Source organism: Nyctereutes procyonoides, unplaced genomic scaffold (genome assembly GCF_905146905.1).
Source record: "Nyctereutes procyonoides isolate TBG_1078 unplaced genomic scaffold, NYPRO_anot_genome, whole genome shotgun sequence".
In the NCBI taxonomy this organism is placed as follows: domain Eukaryota; kingdom Metazoa; phylum Chordata; class Mammalia; order Carnivora; family Canidae; genus Nyctereutes; species Nyctereutes procyonoides.
In genome coordinates this window covers 101,963-121,612 of record NW_026575135.1, presented here as the reverse complement: position 1 = coordinate 121,612, position 19,650 = coordinate 101,963, and the positions used below count along the sequence as shown (strand labels likewise).

The window sequence follows — 19,650 nt, the reverse complement described above, 5'->3', positions numbered from 1 at the left end:
CTGGTTTGGGCAAGAGTGATGTGGTCCAGGCTGGAGTGATCTGGTCCATGGCCTGCTGGGTGAGTCCCCGCGACTGCAGGAGGCCAGGCTGCTGGGCCGCTGTCCCTCCCGGTGCCATTGGTGCCATTGCTCGCTCGGGCTGTTTCTCAGACGCACCCGCGATACTGCTGAGATGAAGAAAACACCCTTCGTTTAAGAGCGACCGTGAGCTCGTCCATTCTGACAAGGCGGATTTTCTCCATCACCTAAGGTAATGCCGCGTCTCGCCGGTGACAGCTCCGTGGGCGGAGAGTCCACAGCGCCTGCGGGTGCGGAGCCTCCCGGGGCCCAGGCATCGGCGACCCCCGAGCTGCGGCTGCTGGTCCGGGGCTCCGGGACCTCGGCGCTTCCTTTTCCTCCAGGTCCCGTGTGAAGGACAGGACAGGGGTGCGCCTGGCATCTCGGGATCTGCCTCTAACCGGGCGGGACACGGTCTCCCTCCCCCCGTCCAGGGGGTCTCGCGGCTCGCGCGCCCCCCTTCCGCGGGCTCCCTCCTGGGCTCCCTGGGCTGGGCCCCGCCTCCCCCCCCCCTCCCCGCGCTCGCGGGTCCCGGCGCCCCCGCCCTCCCCTCCCCTCCCGCCCCGCCCTCCTCCCCCCTTCCCCGCCCCGCCCTCCTCCCCGTTCCCCGCCCCGCCCTCCTCCCCCCTTCCCCGTCCCGCCCCGCCCTCCTCCCCCCTTCCCCGCCCCGCCCCGCCCTCCTCCCCCCTTCCCCGCCCCGCCCCGCCCTCCTCCCCCCTTCCCCGCCCCGCCCTCCTCCCCGTTCCCCGCCCTCCCCTCCCCTCCCCTCCCCGCCCCGCCCCGCCCCCGGGAGCCCCCGCCCGCCCGGAACCGTCCGCGCCGCCCGACCCCACAGCCCCGTCGCCAGCGCCGGCCGCAGGTAGGGGAGGGGCGGGGCGGCCGCGGACGTGCGGGGGCTCCGGGGCCGCGGGGTCGGCGGGGGCGGGGGCGGGCGGGGGCGCCCCGGGTGCGGGCTCCGGAGCTGGCGCTGGCCCCGCCGCGGAGGGAGGGAGGGAGCGAGGGAGGGAGGGAGCGAGGGAGCGGGGTCCCCGGCCGCCCCGACCCGGCCCCACGCGCGACGCTCGGACCGGACCCGCCGACCCCTGCCCCCCCGCCCCCGCCCCCCCCCCCTCCCCCCTCCCCCCTCCCCCCTCCCGGCTCTCCCTGAGGCCCCCGAGCGCGTGGCCGTGACCCCGGCCCCCCCCCCCGGCCCCCCGCCCCCCCCCAGCACCGAGCACCGAGCACCGAGCAGGGTCCCCCGGGCCTCTGGGCGCGCGGGGGGGGGGCTCGTCCGCACCTGCCCAGGCGCAGCCCCTTCCCCCCTGCCAGGGCGGCCGCGGCCCTAAGCACCCCCCTCCCCCCCCAGGAGCCCGGGGTCAGGCCCGTCCTGGGCAGCGCGGCCCCGAGCCCCCACCCGCGGGGCTTCTCCCTCTTTCTCGCATCCGCTCCCCTTCGCCCCCACACACTTGGGGTGCGGGGTGGTGCTTCCTGGGGGCGTTGGGGGGAGCGGGCTTGGAGCCGCCGAGGGGTGGGATGGGGTCGGCACCCAGCCCCCCAACCCCCTTCCTTTCTGGGACCTTCTATTATAAATGTGCCGGGGAAACTGTAAACAGCCCGGAGCTTGGGTTGGCAGGGGGGTGGGGGGGGAGCTACACAGCAGCAAAGAAAGTTTGTGTGTGAATCAGGGAAGGAAACTTTACTCCAGAATTTTCCATAGTCTTTTTTTTATTATGGACTAGCAGGAACCTAGGAAAGCACCTAGGAAAGCGGGCAGCTCCCGGGGCGGGAGGGGAGGGGAGGGGAGGGGAGGGGAGGGGAGGGGAGGGGAGCCAGGGGTGCTGTAGGGTTTGCCTCACAAGGTATTTCCTTCCCTCCCTCTCCTCCATTCAGTTCAACACTTCCCTGGGCCTGTGTTCTGTGCCTTGCCCAGTGAGGGCCCAAAAGCCCTGAGGAGGACAAAACCCGGTCCGGTCCTCAAGATACTTCCCATCCATAATGACTGACATAATCGTTCAACTGTGAGAGTAATTTCACCCTGTAAAGGGGTCAGTGAATCTGTCTGGGCCACCCGGGGCCTCAGAAATGAGCGAAAGGTTCCCAGGAGCTAAAGCAGCCAGAGGAAAACACATTCTGAGACACAGGGACAGTTTGTGCAAAGGTACTGGGGTTTCTTGAGCAGTCCGTGGCTGGAGCAGCAATGGGTGCAGTTGTGGGAGTTGAAACTGTAAATGAAGATCGTAAACTAGGGGTTTGGACTTTATCCTGAAGGCAGTGAGGAGCTGAGGAAGGTTTTGAGAACAATGATAAAGACTCAGGAGTCTGGTGGCTGAGGGAGGGGATGCATTCAGGGGATGCATTTGAAGGGCAGACAGAGGCAGGGGCCTCTCAGGAGGGTGCTGGTCCAAGCCACAGTGCAGGCCCAAGGCAGAGCAGCACCCCCAGGAGGGATCCAAGTTGCAGATTCTGGAAGCACCCGGAGGCCTAGAACTTGCTATAAACTTCTAAAAGCAGAACACAGGCCCGTAGCAACTGGGTAAGGCTGCTGAGTGCCTCTGAGGTTTGCGGTGTTGGCTTTTTTTATTTCTTGTTATTTTTAAAGTGGAAAAAAAAAATGTTCGAGACTTCAGACGTGGAGAAGGGTGTAACATGAAGCCCAAGGCTGCAGGCCCTCCCCTTTCCCCGGAGGGAGCACATTAGCAGTCGGAGCGGATGCTGGGTGCTGCTCCGACACCCCAGGCCTGAGGCCCTTGCCCTGCTGTGGGGTGTGCATCCTTCCCAACCAGCTGCCAGGCAGGGGTGCCTGGGGGCTCGGCCGGTGAGCACCGGGGTGTTGGTCTCAGCACAGGCCTTGTGAGGCCTCAGGTTGTGAGTTCAAGCCCCCGTCAGGCTGCACACTGGTGGGGGTGGATCACTGAGGTGACCTCCGCGTGGTCTGCCCTCCCTTGCTGAGCCCACGATCTCTGGCCTTTCAAGCAGCTACAGTCTTACCACGGCCTCTGGGTCCGCCGGGTGCGGGCTCAGCCTTAGCTCTGCTGAGTGGCTTCGGCAAGTCTGGGCTCGGGGCCTCCGGTTCCTGTCCGTAAACCAGGTGCTGCTGTTGCCAGGACCATAATTCCCAAAGCCACCCTTTAGCACACATACAACCGGGGCACACTGACGTCCCCTTGACTCCTCGCCATGTCGCCGAGGTAGGCGCCCCCCTTCCCCTCCACGGACCGGATCCAGGCACCGGAGTCTGAACCACGGGTGGCTTCTGCTGGCAAGGGGACAGCCAGGAGATGGCACGGGCCCCGCAGGCCCCTGAGGCCCTGATGCCCCACAACTGTGGGTTTTCCGTGTGTTCTGTGTGGGGGGCACCGGCCCTGCAGCGGGAGGCCTCCTGCGAGCCCCGACTTCCCTGCTCCAGGGGATCGGGGCCACAGGGGCACTGGATGCCCTGCGCTGGGTCGCTCAGTGACGTGGGGTCCCAGCCAGGGCCTCTGTCCCCACCACCGGGGGAGGGGAGAACAGGGGGAGAGCCTGGCTAGGCCCTCCCTTTTGGCTGAGTGGGCGTATGTCCTATTTCAGCCTGATGTGGTTTGTGTGCTTAGGGACGGGCGCTTAGGGACGCAGGCCTGGGTCCCACCCCAACCGGGGCCTCCCCCACTCCTGCCCTCCCTGCCCCTGCCCTGCCCCGCGGCCACTGCAGCAGTTTGAGGAGCAGTGGGCGTGGTGGGCAAGGCTTTGGGCTCGGTTTGGCCACAGACACGGTACTGGGTGACGCGGGCGTCCTGCTCTGGGCCGCGGCGACACCGTGCACTAGAGGCCTGGGCAGGAGCGCTGGGCTTTCCGGCTCCGCTGGCCTTGGAGCCTGAGGGCTGGGCACCCGGACACGGCGTGACCTCAGGCTGAGCCCACGGCCGTCCTTATAGGTGACCTGCACGGCAGCAGCCGCTGCGCCCGCTCGGCTCTCTGCGGCCCGAATTGTTTGCCCCCTGCTGCAGAGGAAGCCGGGGCCTTCGGCTCCTTGATGTGCCTTCTTCCGTGTTCTAGAAGCAGCGAGAATCACGGCAGGGAGCATGCCTGCCCGAGCGCTCCCCGGCCCACGGCTGTGCCACGCAGGAGCTGTGGGCTCCATATACCGATGGGAACGGAGGCTCGGCCTAGACAGATGGGTTCGTTTGCCTTTTTGGAGCCTCACAAGAGGCCCAAGGGTGTCCTGAGGGGCCCCACTTTGTGGATGAGGCAGGTGACGCCTGGAGCCGAGAGCTCCCAGGGCCCGAGTGAGGCTTCTGTACCTTCCTAGGCCCCCTGCGGCCCGGCCTGCCTATTGCACTCCCTGCGCCCCTGTGCTCAGTGCTCAGGCTGCGGGCTCAAAGCATCCCTGAAACCCGCTCTCCCGGGGGCTCTGGAACAGGGGCCAGCCCTAGTGTCCCAGGGAACCCGGATGAAGGGGTCACACCAGTGGAGGTGGCAGTGACGTCACTTATGCAAAACTGATTGAACAATAGCGTGGTTACCTCCTGCATCCACAAGGATCTCACCTGGGTCTGGCTCATTTGTCAAGCAAAAGCGGATGGTGTCTGTGGGCCTGCAGGGTGGGGCCGGGCCGCCTTCTCCTTTCTGAGGCGGAGGCCGGGCCCTCAGGGGCCTCGGGAACTACCGGGTTGACTTTTGGGGAGTGGCGAAGTGGTACGGGTGGCACGCCCCTGGGAAGCTGCTTCTCCCCTTCCTCCCAGGGTTTTTTTTTTTTTTTCCTCCTTCCTTTTCTAATTATAACGAATCCTTATGATAAAGGGCGTCTAGAAAATAAAAAAAAATAAAAGCTGTCCATAATTATGCCAGTGTGAGATAATCGCTGCTAACATTTGGGGGCATTTCCTTCCTGATATTTCCAGCACATTTTTTTTTTTACCCCTATGTAATTGTGGTCATACCACATTTATAATTTTTCTATTCTGACTTTTTTTGACATTATTTTTTTTAAGATTTTATTTATTTATTCATGAGAGACACGCACAGAGAGACAGAGAGGCAGAGACACAGGCAGAGGGAGAAGCAGGCTCCATGCAGGGAGCCCGACGCGGGACTCCAGGATCACGCCCTGGGCTGAAGGCAGCGCTAAACCACTGAGCCACTGGGGCTGCCCTTTTTTTGATGTTATGACATAAATATTTTCTCATGTTATTAAAGACTGTAAATTTAATTTTTAGAAGACTTTGAGGAGTCTCTAAGTAGATAATATCTATTTCTATTTAAAATCTTGCATTTCGGGATCCCTGGGTGGTGCAGCGGTTTGGTGCCTGCCTTTGGCCCAGGGCGCGATCCTGGAGACCCGGGATCGAATCCCACGTCGGGCTCCCGGTGCATGGAGCCTGCTTCTCCCTCTGCCTGTGTCTCTGCCTCTCTCTCTCTCTGACTGTCATAAATAATAAATAAAAAATTAAAAAAAATCTTTAAAATCTTGTATTTCAGTAGTCTGGGGAATTAAAGAAATGAAATAATGCATTTTATTTGTAAAAAACAAGTCTTTTTTTTTTATTTTTATGAACACGCTATATGCCAACCTGCTTTCCCATCCCTCTGTCGTAGCCAAGTGGGGATAGGCCTCGGTTCACCACTCCTCCCTCATTAGGCGTTGAGGCTGCGTATAAACATCCTGCAATGAACAGCCTGGTGCATAAATTAGGCTTCTCTTGTTATTTCCTAAGAGAGGGCCGAAGAAATGGAGTTACTGGCTCTCACGGCTCTGGCTGCACTTTGCCAGCTTGCCGCCCCGAAGGCCCTTGCAGCCTTGCGGGTGGAACGGAGGGAGCTGGTTGTCAAAGTTCTCGCCGCCTCATTGGGAGGCTCAGGGACCGTCTCCCGGGACCTCGTACTTCATTTGTTCAGCAAATACAAGTGCGGAGTTGGGCATCAGGAGGGGTAACGTCTGTGGTCCCCGCCGAAGAAGCCGGGGGAAGCCTGTTGTCATGTCCGGTCCCTGCTCAGGACTTGCCACAAGACCTTGAGCTTAAGCCAGGGCACTGCTCCGCCTACGTGCGTGGCCGTGACCATCCCCCGAGGGCTCCTCTCCCGCCGGCCTTTTTCCAGATTCCAGCTTTTACACCCAGACCCTGGAATCGCTGGGCCCCACCAGCCCCACCCCTCACTTCACGACCTGGGATATGCAGGCCCGGAGACAGCGCGTGTCTGCAAGCACAGGCGAGTCCTCTGGTTGCTACTCCAGCTCTTGGGGGATGTCAGAAGTTCTCATTTAAACCCAAAGCGAGTGCAGTTAGTAAAACCAAGGCCTGGGAAGATGAAGCAACTCGCCAGGGTCAGACTCCAGCTTTCCTTGGCAGCGTTGTCTCGGGAAAGCCGTTTCCCTCTCTGACTGGTTTCCCCCAACTATGAAATGGGAAACGGCACCTTCCCTGGTTCCCCTGCTTCTACTTTTCCACCAGTTGAAGGTTGGATTTCAGGGTCCAGTGGCGGGTCTTGGTCAAACGGGGTGCTTTTTGAGGCCCCGTAATTCTGCGACGTCAAGAAGGATGTCTTTAAACCCTCTCGCTGCTCAGCGATACCGCGGCTGGACAGGAGCGATGTTCCAGCAGATCTCAAACTTCTCATGAATATGAATCACCTGGGGATTTTGTGAAAATGCAGATTCTGGGGTCAGTAGGTCTGGGGTGGGGCCTGAGGCTCTGCATTTCCAGTGAGAGTCCCAGGTGACGCAGAAGTTGCCGGCCCGGGGACCACACTCTGCAGAGCACGATTCTAAGTCCCTTGAGAAGGGTCCAGACTGGGGCCTCCTGTCTTAAGGTCTTACCCTAGAGGCTCTCTCCACCCGTCGTATTTGCCTCCCCCTGTTTCCTTTTTTTTTTTTCTCCCCCTGTTTCCTACGCAGAGTCAGACTGTTTAGTCCACAGCTGCGAGTTTCTAGAATCTGAACAGCCCTTGAAATATTTTGCTGCCTAATTGCAGAGCGAGGTCGGGCCCTTCTTTAGAGAGCGACTCAGCAGGAAGGCATCTGAAGCCGAGAAGCAGCTAAAGGACCTCGCATTCACCTCAAACGTTCCCACCACAAGTTTTTATACTTAAGATTGTGGACATTCTTCTCTCCTCTCCGTAGGAGACCTCAGGAGGCCTCAGCCGATTTTTTATGCCTCTGAGCCAAGAATGGTCTTTACATTGTTAAAAGGCCGAAAAAACAAAACAAAACAAAAAAACCCAACACCAACCAAGCAAAAACCCAAATCTAAAAGCAAAGAAGGAGGAATATGCACGAGACGAGGTACGGGGCCTGCAAAGCCTGACGTATTTACTAGCTCACCCTTTACAGTAAAATTCTGCAGACCCCTGATCCAGAGGAACCGCAGCTTTGAGTTTTTCTCTTTGCAAGAGACCTAGGCTCGCTGTGTGAGGCCCAGCGGGGCCAGGATGGGGGGAGGCAGCCTGACTCGGGGGAACCGGGGGAACCGTGCCGACACCTCGGTTGTGTGCTGCTGAGCACATTGCTTCTCCCCTCTGCGCTTGGTCCTTGCTTCACAGAGTGGGAACAGTGGTGTCTGCCCGGCAGTGCCATGAGGAGGAGGCATGAGGAGTTTACTGCCGGTGGGTGCCCAGGAAGCCACCACTGCCGCTGGGGCGGCCATGTGAGCCCTCCCGGGATCGCTGGACAGGTTTCATGTCCCCCCCCCCCCCCGCCCCAATCGGAAAGTCCTCCCAACGTGCTGGCAACAGTCTTCCTGGAGGAAAGCGCCTGTGGCTTCAGCCCCGCCCCGGGCACCTACACAGGGGTTCCTGGGGACTTGCGCAAGGTCAGCAGCAGCGAGCTCTCTGCACAGAGGCCAGCCCGACCGCGGGAGGGCGGCTCTAAGAGGATGTAATTCGGTCCACAGGCACCAGCGGCCCAGCCCCGGCTGGTGAGTGCGGGAAGGAACCCCGTCTTCGGGGCTCCCTCCGGAGCATGCGGGCCGTGGGCCGGGGTCAGTGGTCTGCGGACTCTGTTTTTAAGTAGCTGCAGCCTGAAGGCCCAGGATGGAGGACACAGCAGCTTGGAATCGGGGGCAGTTAATTCTAAACCCAGCCCAGTTTGCAGCTGGGGCTCCTGGTGCGCAGCCTGGAAGCCTGTAATGCTGTTCTTTGCCCGTGGGCGGCAGCAGCTGCGCCCGCAGGCGTCCCTGGGAGCCTGTGGGGCGAGTCTGTGTGCACACCTGTGCACGCAGGTGTACGTGCACCTGTGCACGCGTGTGACTCCCTGGCTTCTCCCTTCGATGACTCTTGAGCGGTGGGGTCCCAGCCCTGGCGAGGCGCCGGGATCCGTGGGAGCAGATGTTAGTCCAATGGGGGAGGCTCACCGGGAGGCCGACGCAATGCAGGGTGACGGGGAAGGCCCTTGGGAGCCCTGAGGAGCTCACCCTCACGGGAGGGGAGCTTGAAGCAAACTTCCTGGAGGAAACGGGGCTTGGTCATGAGGAGGAGAAATGAAGACTGGGGATGGGAGAGAGTTCTAGAACAGAGGGGACTGGGCGAAGATTCCCTGCAGGCTGAGGGGGCAGCTCCGGGGGCTGGAGCTTGGAGGTGTGTGGGTGGGCGACAGGACCTGGGGGGGCTGAAGCGCCAGGGACCCGCACCCAAGACCACGGAGGACACGGAGAAGTCCGCTGAGGGTCTTGGACCTTAACCACGGGGCTCTCCGAGAACGTGGTGGAGCATGAGCAGGGGAGGGAAGTGTCTGGGCTTGCACCGGGGAAGGGGCGGACGGGGAAGGGCGGACGGGACTGCTTAGCAGCTGGGGGCTCTGGGGCCACCCACGTGGCAGACTGCGGTACCTGGACCCGGATGTGGGCTCCAGAGGGTGCGTCTGAGCAGGACCGTGAGGGCGGGACAGGGCGGGGGGGGGGGGGGGTTGGGGGCTGAGCGAGGGCGGGCAGGGGCCGAGCAGGGAGCTGGTGCTGGGATGGCGAGCACTGGGGAAGGAGCACACTGCGCCCGGGAGAGGCAGCGAGGAAGAGGAGGCTGGCCTGTCCCTGCGCAGTGAGCAGTGGAGGGTCACGACCAGCCCAGTTCTGCGCTGCTGTCCCGGGGAGCGGGACGTGCCAGGCGGGCGTCTGTGGGGAAGGCCCAGGTGGCGCGGACAGCAGTGCCGGCAAGCTGCATGTCCCCCGGGGCCCCTGCTCTGCCCCAGGCCGCTCCCCGACTCGCAGTGGCAATGTGGGGCTGCTGGCCGTCTGCGGGGTGGGGCCATCTGTGTGTGGACCGGGGGAACTGAGGGGACCGGGGGGACCGGGCCGCTGGGGCCGCGCGGGCTGCTGGACCCTCCGGGGCTGGGAGAAGCTGCTTGGGGCGGGAGCCCCCGGGGTGGGTGACAGGGCCCTGGGCGGGCGGCCGGGCCAGCTGTCCCTGGAGGCGGGGGAGCTCACTGCCCGTGGAGAGGGGGGCTCGGCTGGGGCACGAGTGGGGACGCCGCACGCCACCAGCCCGCGTCCTCGGGCTGCCCAAGCACAGCGTGAGAAGAGCGTGCTTTCTGGGAAAAGGCTCGGGACCCAGTTCATAACCAGAGTGAACGTGCGCCCTGGCTGGCGCCCTGGGCGTGGCTCGTGTCACCCTCTCCATGCCCCGCATCCAGCTCTCAGAGGACGCACCCGAGACGGGGGGAGCGACCCGACCACCTTCTGCAGGTGGTTAAGCGACGGGGTCTTTTGGTCCCATCCCGGAATCCTGACCGCAGCTCCGAAGTTGACCATGAGCTGGACTCAGACTCGCGCTGCGGTTGCCTTACACGCGGTGGGATTCTGGGCGGGATGAGTAGAGGCATGAGGTCTGGAATGATGGAGGTGAGAGCTCTGCTTGCCCTGCCCGGGACGGAGCTCGCCTCAGTGCCGGACGTCGGGTCCGGTGCCATCTGTAGGGGAGGGTTCATCTGAGGGGGTGAGGGGGGAGCTGACGCCCGGTCTGGGCTGGAGGACAGCGGGGATACGGCTTGTGGAAGACCTGGGGGGCCCAAGGCACCGTCTTCCTGCCTAAGGAGCTGCAGGCAAGCAGGGCGACAGGCCCGTGCTGGGGGACGTGCGCGGGTGGAGGCGTGACCCGAGGGGCGAGCCTAGCCCGCTGGCAGGGAGCGGGCGCCTGTTGCCCGAGGCGGCAAGTTGAGGCCCTGGGACCGTGGTGGGGGTGCAGGTGCGAGTGCAAGCACCAAGGGGGATTTTTAAGGATATATTTATTTATTTATTTATTTGACAGCGAGAGAGATCGAGAGCGAGCAGGGGCAGAGGGGGCGGGGGCAGCAGACAGCCCACTGGGACCCCAGGACCCGGGACCTTGAGCCCGACGCCCCACCTGGGGATTGGGGCGGATGACCTTGAGCGCCTGACCCTGAGATTCTTGGCCGTTGTTACAGGTGGTGCTGCTGACCCAGCGCGAGCCCGCCTGTCCCAGCGCCTCTCCGAGCAGCCCTGCCCCCCGCAGCCCTGCAGGTAGGTGCAGCGGACGCCCCAGTCCTGAACCAGTCCGGGCGCCCGGAGTCGCCGGGCACGGGGAGGTGGATTCGGAGGGAGTCCCCGCGGTTTCCCCCCGCGAAGCTCCGTGTCCCTGCCTGTGGCCTCTTTGCTCGGCGCCCTCCCTGGCCAGGGGGCCGGGCAGGGGATCCTGGGTGCCCCCCCCCGCCCGCCTGCTGTGGCTGCTGAACCTCTTTCCCTCTCGATGCCTCTGTTGGCTCTTCCGTGAGAGGTGGATCCCGGAGGTGCAAGGACGTCTCCGGGCTTGTTGACCAGGGGAGGAGTCCCCGCCCTGCGAGCCTGAGAGTCATGGGACAGCCGGATTGAGTCACGCTCGCCTGACGATCAGTCACGGGCGACCCGCGTGGGGGCTCCGTGCAGGGGTGCTGGGCGCGGGTGCTGCCGTCCGGGCTGGAAGTGCGAGACCCGCTTCATGGCCCAGGGTGGGTGTCAGGGGTGCCTATGCCGTGGGCGTCAGGGTCTCCCCCCCTTTCTATAATGGGGTCATCGTGAGGACTGGATGAGCCTGTAGATGCTCAGGAGCGTGGAGCGGCAAAGCGGGAGGGGCCTCTTCCAGGGGGAGACCCAGCGTCCCGGGCCGGGGCCAGGTGCATGTCTAATGGCAAATGTGCGTGGCTGGGGACCACCCCCCCGCAGCTGGTGACCTCACCCTGGAGGGGCCGACAGGGGAAGGGGCCGGGGACTGCGGGGTGGCCTCGCGGGCCGCAGCCCAGCCGGCTTTCAGGGTGGCTCTCCTCCTCAGGGCTCCTCCCCGGGGCTTAGCTGCAGGCCCTTCTGACGCCCCATGTGCGAACCCCGGGACCCCTAGCAGGCTGGCCAGGTGCAGGTGGGCGTGGGCCGCTTGCCAAAGGGCCGAGCAGGGGCCCGGGGATGCTCGGCTCTGATGCTCCTGCTCTCGGGTCTGAGCCCCGACGGCCCCCAGAGCTGACTTGCCTCAAAGCGACCTGTCACCAAAGACCGTGTTCACAGCAGCGACCGGGCCCTGCCTTCCCCGCCTCCGCAGACCCCGCAGGGCCGTTGGTTCAGCTCTGCGCCCCCCCCCCCGTGCCCCTGCAGGGTGCCCGCCTCGTGCCCACCCCTGCTGGGCTCGGCTTCCGCCAGGCCCCCCTGCCCGCCCCCACCCCCCGGAGCAGCGGCGTCCTCTCCTTCCCGAGGCCTCTGTCCCTGTGGCCCCTGGGGGGCCGGCCGCTCCGTGCGTCGCCCCCTCCTCTGATCGCAGGGCCCGGTTCACAGGGTTCTCGACACCGTCCGGCCTTGAGCCCCACAGGTAGCTGCGTTTGTTCCTTTGCTCATTTGGTGAGTCGAGGCCGCGTGGGGAGGCTGGTGCCGCAGTGGGCCGAGTGCAGGACTCCCCGCCCCTCGTGCTGGGTCTCCAGAAGCCAGAACCCGCCTTCCCCAGCTGAGACCCCGGGGCCAGGGTTAGGGGAGCACACGGGGCTCCTGGTGGCACCTCGTCCAGACGCAGGCCTCGGGCCTCCCTGGGAAAGCCGGGACCTGCCAAGCTGGGGAGGACGCCCCCGGGGCGGAGGGAGCAGTGTGGATGAGGCTGCAGATGGGGAAGGTCCCGGAGCCCGAGCCCTGGAGCAGGGGAGCCCCTGGGAGGAGCCTGTCCTGTCTCCAGGTCCCGAGGCTGTGATCCCGGCTCTGCCACAGTGTGGAGTCCTTGAGGCTCCAGGCGGGACGTGGCCGAGGCCCAGGAGCCAAGAGGGTGTCCCTGCTGGGTGGTGTCCCCCTGGGCGGCCCCCCTGAGCTGTGAGCACCGCTTCCCTGCAGCAGCACGTGTGGGGGCCTGCTGGGCTCCGGGGGCCACAGGGTCTGAGCCCGAAGCGTCCCTCTGGCCCTGCCTTGCTGCTCACGCCCCTAAACGCCTCAGCCTCAGTTTACCCATCTGTGAAAATGGGGGCGAAGAAGGGTTGTGGAGGGTTAACCGTGGGGAGGGAGCGGTCTGAGCCAGTGCTGGCGTGGGCTGACGGCTCTGCTGTGCTTATTCCCATTGGTGGGCAGCGGCCTGTCCGTGCCGTGACCTCCCGTGGGGGGTCCTCTGCGGCCGCACATGTGTAATCCTCCCATCAGCCCCATGGCGAGGACTCCGGGGCCCAGAGAGAGACAGCGGCTGCCTCAGGCCGCCCAGCCCGTCGGCGGCAGGACTGGACCTGTTCAGGGCCCCTCTTGCACTTCTGCTTTGTAATCCTGAGAATTAAAAGCTTCAGGTTGAGCGGGTAGGTAACAGGGAAGGGCGTCCTGGGGAGAGGGGCTCCCCACACGCTCCTGGAGGATCTGGCCGGAAGGCCCAGGACATTGAAGGGGGTGGGCCCAGGCCTAGGCAGCCGCTGGTCCCAGAGGGCAGGCGGCAGGGAGGGGACAGACGGCGCCCGGCAGGGGCCGCGGGCCAGGGCCCCCTCCCATGCAGCGCCCCATGGGTCAGTGCAGGAGCCACAGTCTCCTGAGGGAGTTTGGGGCCTCACGGTGCTGCGTCGGGGGTGCGAGTGCCCGTGCAACGGCTGCCCTGCCCGCGGGCGCCTGACCCGGGGTGCCTGGCAAGGGTCTCTGGGAGATGGGCTCCAGGGCAGCCGCTGGCCCATCCTGTTGCCCCTGCGGGTCAGGGTCGGGGACGGGGACTCCTGGCCCCTCCACATGCGAGTCATGGCTTGGAGCCTGGGCCTTGCTCTTCTCTCCCGGCTCTGCTCAGGCATCCCCCCCTTCCCCCCGTGGCTGCTCCGGCCTCGGCGGCCCCGCCCGTGGAATGGGCACACGCTGGCCTCCACACTTGGGGCAGCGCTGCCGACGGGACGAGGCCTGGAGACCCCCACCGCTCGCCGTGGCCCGTCCTCAGCCTCTCTGTGGCCTGGGGGGCGTCCTCTGGGGGAAACTGAGGCGCAGAGCAGCCACGTGCCCTCCCCAGGGCCCCACCCCAGCCAGCGGCCTCCACCTGCAGCCCGCTCCTGTCCCCTCCCTGTCTTACCTCCTGGGCCTATCCTGTTCCCCATATCAGGGGAAGCTTTGTTTGCGGTTGTTTTTCCTAAGAAGTTTCCTCTGTGGTGTCACAGGATGACTCAGCCTGAGTCATGGGCAGCGAGGCCCAGGAGGAGGCGGGTGGTGGGGGAGCGGACGGGAGGGGGCCCGCCTGGGCCTGGCTTGTCCTGCTGCTTGACGGCTAGGCCTGCCGGGGGCCCCGCGCCTCCGGCCCCCACCTGCCTGCTGTCCCCTCCCGAGGGGGGGAGGCCTCGCGCAGGTCATCACCCCCCCCCCCCCCGAGCCCGGGGTTTCCCCTCCACGGGCCAGGGGAGAGCGCGTCCTGGCAGCTTCCTGCTTCCCACCGCGTGGTGCCCACCGTGAGCAGGCCTGGGGAGCCCGGCCGTGCTGCGCAAGACGAGGGACAGACGGGGGCGCCTGGCACGAGCGCAGTCCACACACGTCGTGGTAACTCTGCCTGCACCGGGCAAAGCGTTGAACCCCTCATCCGCTCTGAGGCCACGCAGCCCCCCTTAGCTGAGCGGCCACGGCACTGCTGTCCGGGGCCAAAGCTCCCGAGGTGTCCAGAACGCAGGTGACTCCTCTCGGGCTGCGTGGGGAACAGCTGGTAACCTGCATTAATCACAGATCGGAACACGTCACGGAGGGAGGGGCCCTGGTCCCGGACCTCATAGCACGAAGTTTGGGGCCCACACTTTGAGGGGACGGGACTTGGTATCTCAAAAGATGGCAAGTGCGACAGAAGGTATCTAACCGCAGATGTGACGTGTACGTGGAACATGATGTAAGGGTCTTGGGACGTGGGCCCCAGGACGGGAGCCCCAGGTCAGGAGCCCCAGGTCGGGAACTCCAGGACGGGAGCTCCAGGACACAAGCCCCAGGACGGGAGCCCCAGGACGGGAGCCCCAGGTCAGGAACTCCAGATTGGGAGCCCCAGGATGCAGGCCCCAGAACCAGAGTCCCAGGATGGGAGCCCCAGGACATGTACCCCAGGGGACAGGAGCCCCAGGATGCAAGCCCCAGGACGTGAGCCTCAGGATGTGAGCCCCAGGACACGAGCCCCAGGATGGGAACTCCAGATTGGGAGCCCCAGGATGCAGTCCCCAGAACCAGAGTCCCTGCAAGCCCCAGGATGTGAGCCCCAGGACATGAGCTCTAGGACGTGAACCCCAGGGGACAGGAACCCCAAGATGCAAGCCCCAGGATGTGAGCCCCAGGATGCAAGCCCCAGGACGTGAGCCCCAGGATGCAGGCCCCAGGACGTGAGCCCCAGGACTTGAGCCCCAGGCCGGGAGCCCCAGGACGCAGGCCACATGCAGGGCAGGGTATGGGGAGCCCGGGCCCCATGTGGGGCGCAGACAGCAGGGTGTACATGATGCTGGGACGTGGCTCCAGGTTATAGGGCTGGAGACCCAGCAGCGGGACAGGCCCCTGAGCACGAGAGACCGCTTCTGTGTTGGTGCCTGGTGCCTAGGGCTTCAGCGCAGCCCTGCTCACGAAGGCCCATCTGCAGCCAGCGAGTGGGCGTGTCCCGGCCGAGGGGGCCCCGGGGAGGGGGGGGACGGGGGGCGGGGGTCAGGGCCTGGGCTGGGGCGCCCGCCAGGCCCCAGGGGCCAACCCGCCTGGGCTGGGCCAGAGCCGGATGATTCTCGTCTGAGCCGCCCTCCGTCCTGCTCCCGGACCCCCTCCCGCGCGCTCCTCCCCCCGGCCCTCTACACACACCCCCCACCCCGCTCCTGCTGCCAGCACATCTGATCTGCATTCCGGGCTGGGGGACGGAGCTGGCATGGCCACTGCGCGGGGCCCAGAAGCAGAGAGACGCCAGCTGCGGCGGCTCGGGGCCAGCATGTCCTGAGCCCTGGGGCTCCTGGGGCTCCCTGCCTGCTCCCCCCTGGTCTGCACGCAAGTCCCAACAGCCTGCCGGGGAGACTGAGGCTGGGGAAGGTGCGGCCGGGGTCTCGCAGATGCAGAGGCAGAGCTGAGGCTGGAGCCCACTCATCTGGAGGGGGGAAACTGAGGCGCAGAGGCGAGGCCGGGTGGTCCAGGGGCGTTGCACGGGCTTGTTGGGGCGGCCCGGGCCGAGCTGAAAGAACGTGGGGGGCCCTGCAGGCTGGGCTTAGCCTGCACTGGGGTTGTGGGAGGGTCTGGGGTGAGTGATGATGCACCGTCTGTGGGGAACTCGACTGCGCAGGGTGGGCAGCCGGAGGGGCAGGCCTGCAGGGGAGGATGGGCTGCGGGGGGAGTGAGTGGAGCAGGGGTGAGCGGGCTGAGCACCTGGGCCTGGCCTCCGTAAGCTGTCCTGAGCGCGGGGGGCCGCTCCGAAGCCCCTAGAGGCCCGGGCCCTGCAGGAGGACGCCAGCCACTGGGTGGGGGGGGGGTGCTGGGCAGGGCCGTGGGGAGCGCGCGGGGGCGGAGAAGGCAGATGGCCCGGGGTCCAGCCGTGGGCCAGGCACTGGAGCTTGTGTCCGGGATCTTGGTTCATTCTTCCAGCTGGTTGTGATTATTTTCTGAGCCGGGAAAGGAACAAAAACATTCCACTGTTATACCTCTGCTTATGTTTAAGAGGGGACGGGACTTAAGAAAAAATAAACTATTAAAATTGAAAGGATTAGTAACAATAACAAATATTATTCAATGTTTGATTTTGTTTTTAAAAGATGTTGTTTACTTATTCATGAGCGACACAGAGACAGAGGCAGAGACACAGGAGGAAGGAGAAGCAGCCTCCTTGCAGGAGCCCGATGCAGGACTCGATCCCGGGACTGCGGGGTCATGCCCTGAGCCCAAGGCAGGCGCCAACTGCTGAGCCCCTGGGCGTCCCTACTGATCCCAGGTTTGGCCAAGCCTGTGAGATTCCCTGGCCCCTCTCTGCCCCAGGACACGGACTCAGAGAGGACGGGTCGCCTTCCCCAGGTCTCCAGGTGCTAAGTGACCGGATGGAGACCCCGAGTGGGAGCAGAGCAGAGGCGGGCAGGGTGTCGGGAGACTCGCAGACGGGCTGCAGGCCAAGCAGGCTGTTTGGGTGCTGGCGGGAGGCCCCCTCCTGAGACCCCTCCCCATCCCTGGCACCAGCAACCATCCTGGGTCTCTGGGCCTTGGCTGGAGCCCCCAGCCCCCTCTGCTCTGCATGCAGGGGCGTCGAGGTCGAGGTCGAGGGGAGATACGGGCGCCGTGAGCTGTGTGTACAGAGCTGGGATACACGCTGGGAGTCTGTGTTTGGTTGCGGTGGGTATCGAGTGCCTGCTGCGTGCCTCCTGGTGCATGCCCCCCAGACGCCCGGCCGGGTGGCCGTCATCGCCCCGCCTCGTAGAGGAGGAAACGGAAGCATTGCAGAAGGGCCGCTTGCCCACGTCCCCTTGCAGGAGGGGTTTGGGCTCTGCTCACACTCACCCTGGACGTTGCCTCGTGTTCCCCGTGAGGGACGGTCGTGCGTCCTTCACCCAGTTGTCATCCTTGGTATCCTGAATCGTGGGGCTTGGCCCTGCTCCTGGGCCCTGCCGTCCCTGCTCTGCCCCACACCTGCCCCCGTGTTTCTGGAGGGTTCTGGCTGCAGGATGCAGACCGGCACCCAGGTGGACGGGCTCGTGCTTCCTGCCGGAGCCCAGCTCAGGGGTCCTGGCCGTACTGGGCCGTGCGAGCCTCAGGCACAGAGAAGGGCCTCACCGCAGCAGGGGGGACCTGTCACTACCCCTGGGGTCCTGTCGTCCTCGTTCCCAGCACGACGACTGCTGGTCTGCAGAGCGACTAACTCTGGTGAGGGCTGGTGGGTCCTGGTGGAGGTTGAACTCGACCCCCAGGCAGGCAGGAGGGGCCTTGGCCAAATGCACAATGCAAATGCACATGTTATTCGCCTTTGCTGTTTGTCTCAGGATCCGAGCGCCCCAGTGAGCTGGGGTGGCTCACTCGTCCCCTGAGTCCCGTCTGGCTCCCCACTGGGCAGCTCATTACCTCTCCAGACGCAGGCAAGGAAAGTGGCATTTTTGGACGTTTATTTTATGCCAGGCGTGGTCCTGGGACCCTCCGCATTTATGGTCTCCTTCAGTCCCCCCACCAGCCTTCGGGAAGGTATTCTTACCCCAGTTTCATCCGCAAGGAGCTTCAGTCTCAGATACTTAACCAACCCCCAGCAACTATGACTGAAGCAAGGCTCCAAGGTGCCGACCAGGAAGTGCTAGGTCCGGGGTGTGAAGCCGGGTCGGCAGGAGCGTGGCCACAGCCATGCCCAGTGCTTTTCCTCTTCTTGGAAAGCCTTTCCCCTGCAGCCGGGAGAGCTGCCCCCTGCGGCTCCTGCTCCTGTGGCTCTGGCTCAGGCATCGTGGGTCCTGCCTCCACAGGTGCTTGAAGGTGGGGACTGGGTCCAGGCGTCTGTTGGTCCCACGGTGATGGTGCCCAGTTGGGCCTCTGTCCTGCTGCTGATCTGTGTTTGAGCCTGTGTCTTGGGGGGGGGCTGGAGGGTGCTGCGGGGGTGCTGGGGGTGCTGGGTGCTGCGGGGGGTGCTGGGGGTGCTGCAGGGGTTCTGGGGGTGCTGCGGGGGGCTGGCGGTGCTGTGGGGGACTGCAGGGGGCCTGAGGGGGGCTGGAGGTGCTGTGGGGACTGTGGGGGGGCTGGGGGGCTGCGGGGGCTGGCGGTGCTGTGGGGGACTGCAGGGGGCTGCAGGGGGCCTGAGGGGGGCTGGAGGTGCTGTGGGGACTGTGGGGGGGCCGGGGGAGCTGCGGGGGGCTGGGGGTGCTACGGGGGGGCCTGTGGGGGGCTGGAGGGCTGGGGGTGTTGGAACTGGGGGTACTGCAGGGTGCTGCAGAGGGCTGGGGGGTTGGGGCTGCAGGGGGCTGGAGAGGCTGTGGGGATTGTGAGGTGCTTGGGGGGCTGCAGGGGTTGCAGGGTGCTGGGGATCCTGCAGGGTGCTGGGGGGGTTGTGGGGGGGGCTGGAGGGGCTGTGGGGACTGTGGGGGGCTGGGGGTGCTGCAGGGTGCTGGGAGTGCTGCAGGGGTGCTGGGGGGACTGCAGGAGTGCTAGGGGTGCTGCAGGAGTGCTGGGGGGACTGCAGGGGTGCTGGGGGTGCTGCAGGGGGCTGGGGGGACTGCAGAGGCCTGGGGGGCCGCAGGGGCTGGGATTCAGCTCTCGCCGCCGTTTACAGCCCAGCCCCAGCCGCGGGCCTGCCAAGCCTCCGAGGGCCAGCTCCCCGCCCCCGAGGAAGAGACCCGGCAGGAAGGTGCCAAATCTGGTGAAATCTGGCTGCTTCGGGGGCATGGGGTCGGGGGTGGGGTGGGGGCCCTCAACATCTGGGCCTGGCTCTTGGCTCTAGGTGGGGCTACCTCTGGAAGCAGGAACAGGGCCAGTGGCTTCAGCCCCTGGGATGCTTGGCCTCTTGGACGCGGCGTCCGCCCAGCCCTCCTGGCCTAGTCCCCAGCAGCTGTCCACACCCGGGGCGCACGTGGCCAAGGCGGAGGCCCAGCTGCTCTTCTGGGAGCCCTGTGCTGTCTCCGCTCTGATCGGAGCCGAGGCCCGGCTCCAGGTGCGCCCGCCAGGTACCCGTTACCTGTGACTGAGAAACGACAGTCCTGGCTTGGGCTGCCGTCCGCAGAGGATGGACGCGAACAGCGCGGCTGGCCAGCCCTCCCCTGCGTGGGCCTCGCCAGCCATCTCCCCCCGGGGCCCCCCCTCCGTTAACCGGGCCCCATTGTCCCCGTTGCAGACGGCTGGCCCGGCCCAGGGGTCTCAGGGAGGTCTGTAACCGCCCTCCGGCTTGGCCGCGCTGCTGTGGGGTGTGGACGCGCCGAGCCAGGCCTCTGCGGAGATGCAGGCAGGTCGGGGACGCACGTGGACCTTGGCGGGGCTCCCGCCGTGTGTCGGGCCTCTGGGCCTCCTGGCTTCTCTGTGAGCTACTGTCCCTCTCCCACTTTATAGATGAGGAAACTGAGGCCCTGATCACAGGAGCCGGGGTTCCCAGGTTCTGAAGCACGTGTTCTTGGCAGGTGCAGCGTCCCCACCCGCGGCAGGGCCCTGTCCGGTTTCACTGGGTTTCATAACCGGCTTCTCTGTTTACTGCCTATTGTTCCAATTTGCAAAATCCAGGTCTGGAGGGCGGGTGCTCCCAGGGGGACCTGGAGTGCAGACGAGCCAGGGAGCAAGCAAGCTGTGGAGAGGCTTCCCGGGAGTGGCC

General features: G+C 65.0%; 1 protein-coding gene across 1 annotated transcript in view; it reads left to right on the top strand.

Moving 5' to 3' along the window:
• The first annotated feature begins 842 nt into the window (after positions 1-842).
• GSN (gelsolin) overlaps positions 843-19,650 on the top strand; it is a 41,480-nt gene continuing 22,672 nt past the window's right edge. The window contains exons 1-2 of the mRNA XM_055302260.1: positions 843-916; positions 10,400-10,475. The gene's annotated coding sequence lies outside the window, so the exon portion shown is untranslated. The remainder of the gene's footprint in view (positions 917-10,399; positions 10,476-19,650) is intronic.